The following is a 3,129-nucleotide window of genomic DNA, read 5'->3' as shown; positions in this document are numbered from 1 at the left end:
ATTGGAAAAAGCAGGACCTTGAACTGGAAAGGCTTTGAAGGAAGGGAGATGCAAGTGAAAACCCACCAGGTCCAGAGTGGGTGTCATGAAAAAGAGATGATTTAGAGAAAAGAACAAATGAGTCTCTGATGACTCTAGTTTTCTGGGCTGCCGTGTCTTTGCCTAAGCTTCAACTAAATAGAACTATAAATAGCTTAAAGTAAAGACAGCAGATAGGAACTGACATAATAGACAATATTGACTCTCTGAGAGATATAAGGGACCTTCTTAAAAGCATAACATTTTACATGATCATTTTTCAGGCTTCCTCTGGGTGAGTGAGTTCCTTTGGGGGACATAAGTGAATTGGCTATTCTTAGTGTTTTGTTTAAAGTGCACCGAGCATTGTGCTAGGAATAAGATACTTTTCTAAGCAGATAAGGAGGGGGAAAGAATATAGTCATCGCCTGGCTGGCGTGGCTCAGTGGTTGAGCAATGACCTAGGAACCTGGAGATCATGGTTCGATTCCCAGTCAGGACACATGCCTGGGTTGTGGGCTCAATCCCCAGTGTGGGGCATGCAGGCAGCAGCCAATCAGTGATTCTCTGCCATCATTGATGTTTCTCTCTCTCCCTCTCCCTTCCTCTCTAAAATCAATGAAAATATATTTGTAAATAAAAGAACATAGGCACCAACATCCCCCATCTTTATCCTAAGGGTCTTCATTAGCTGAGTGTCTAAATGAAGATCCAAGACCTACATTTGCCTCTCTAACACATCACTTTCTCTATCCAGTCCCTTGTCTGAAAGAATTAAACCAGTCTTATCTTCCCTCTCTCACAAGGTAGAATTAATCTACAGCCCTCCAGGCATTTACCCAATGAATACTTCCTCCTGTTAAAAATCCCTGATTGTCTGCCTTCGCTCCATGAACTTGCCTCTTCCCCCTTGTCCTCAGTGTTGGGTCTTCATGAGGTCTCAGCCCATAGTGATCTTCTTCTTTCTCAGATTACCAACTTCACCAACTGTTCTTTAATGGACTTGGAGCTTGTTAAAAGACCTAGTTGCAAAAGCCCAAACTGAGAATCTCCAGGAATAAAGCCTGAGAAGCTATACTTTCATAAGTTAATGGCTGATTCTGATGCACATTATTTGAGAACCATTGGACTTGTGTGATTGTTTAGGACTTACTATAAATTGCTCATTACTGTGTGATAATTTCTCATGAGTTTGATCTAGTCTCCAAATTTAAACCATAATCCCCTTTAATGCTTAAGTAGTAGGTGTTTTGAATCCCCTTTATATGCACACTAGTGGCCCAGTGCATGAAATTCATGCACGGAGGGAGGTGTCCCCAGCTCCACCTGCACCCTCTCCAATCTGGGACCCCTTGGGGGATGTCCGACTGCCGGTTTAGGGATCAGGCCTAAACCAGCAGTTGGACATCCCTCTCACAATATAGGACTGCTGGCACCTAACCGCTCACCTGCCTGACTGCCTGATTGCCCCTAACCATTCTGCCTGCTGGCCTGATTGTCCCCAGTTGGCCCCCCTTCTGGCCTGATCACCCCCAGGTGCCCCCCTTGCCGGCCTGCTCACCCCCAACTGCCCACCCTGCTGGTCTGACCGTCCCCACCTATCCCCCCCCCCCCTGCTGGCCTGATCACCTCCAACTGCCTCCACCTGCTGGCCTGCTCACCCCCAAATGCCCCCCACTGCCAGCCTACTCACCCCAAGCTTCCCCCACCTGCCAGCCTGCTTGCCCCCATCTGCACCGCCCCCCCGCTGGCCTGATCACCCCCATCCCCCGCCCCCCCCCCCCCGCTGGCCTGCTTGCCCCTGACTGCCCTCCCCTGCTGACCTGATCACCCCTAATCACCTCTGCCTTGGTCCCACCACCATGGCTTTGTCTGGAAGGACATCCGGAAGGTCTCCTGGAAGGTCTCCCAGTCTAATTAGCATATATATATATATCTTCCAGAAGATTTTAAGGGAAAATGGACAGCAATACAATTATAGTAGTAGGGGACTTTAACACCTACTGAGATCACTGGATAGATCTTCCAAACAAAAAAAAAAACAGTGATCCTAAATGACACTCTAGATCAGATAGAAGTAATTGACATTTACAGAATAATTCACCCCAAAACTACAAAATACACATTCTTCTCAAGTGCACATGGGACATTTTCAAAGAGAGAGCACATGTTAGGACACAAACTAAGTCTCTACGAGGTCAAGAAGATTGAAATCAGCCCTCGCCAGTTTGGCTCAGTGGACAGTGTTGGCCTGTGAACTAAAGGACCCGGGTGAGATTCTGATCAAGGGCACATGCCTGGGTTGCAGGCTTGATCCCCAATAGGGGGCATGCAGGAGGCAGCTGATCAATGATTCTCTCTCATCATTGATGTTTCTCTCCCCCTCTCCCTTCCTCTCTGAAATCAATAAAATATATTTAAAAAAAGAAGATTGGCCCTAACCAGTTTGGCTCAGTGGATAGAGCGTCAGCCTGCGAACTTAGGGGTCCCAGGTTTGATTCCGGTCAAGGGCATGTACCGTGGTTGCGGGCACATCCCCAGTGGGGAGTGTGCAGGAGGCAGCTGATCGATGTTTCTCTCTCATCGATGTTTCTGACTCTCTGTCCCTCTCCCTTCCTCTCTGTAAAAATCAATAAAATATATTTTTTAAAAAGAAGATTGAAATCACATCAAGCATCTTCTCAGATCACAATAGCTTGAAATTATAAATCAACTACAATAACGAAACTCAGAAACATTCAAACACATGGAGACTAGATAGAATAATTTTAAACAATGAATGGCTTACCAAAGAGATCAAGAAAGAAATGAAAAACTTCCTGGAAACAACTGAAAATAAAAACATAACATCCCTAAACCTCTGGGACACAGTGAAAGCAGTCCTGGGAGGGAAATACATAGGACTATAGGCCTACCTCAAAAAAACAAGAAAAACATCAAATAAACTATCTAACCCTACAACTTAAAGAATTAGGAAGACAACAAGAAGAAAAACCTACAGAAAGTAGAAGGAAGGAAGGAAATAATAAAGATAAGAGTGGAAATAAATGACATGGAGACTAAAAAGCAATACACATAATCAATAAAACCAAGAGCTGTTTCTTTGAAAAC

This window comes from Myotis nattereri (assembly GCF_964212035.1).
Source record: "Myotis nattereri genome assembly, chromosome: 19".
Classification (NCBI taxonomy): domain Eukaryota; kingdom Metazoa; phylum Chordata; class Mammalia; order Chiroptera; family Vespertilionidae; genus Myotis; species Myotis nattereri.
This window is presented reverse-complemented; position numbering follows the sequence as displayed.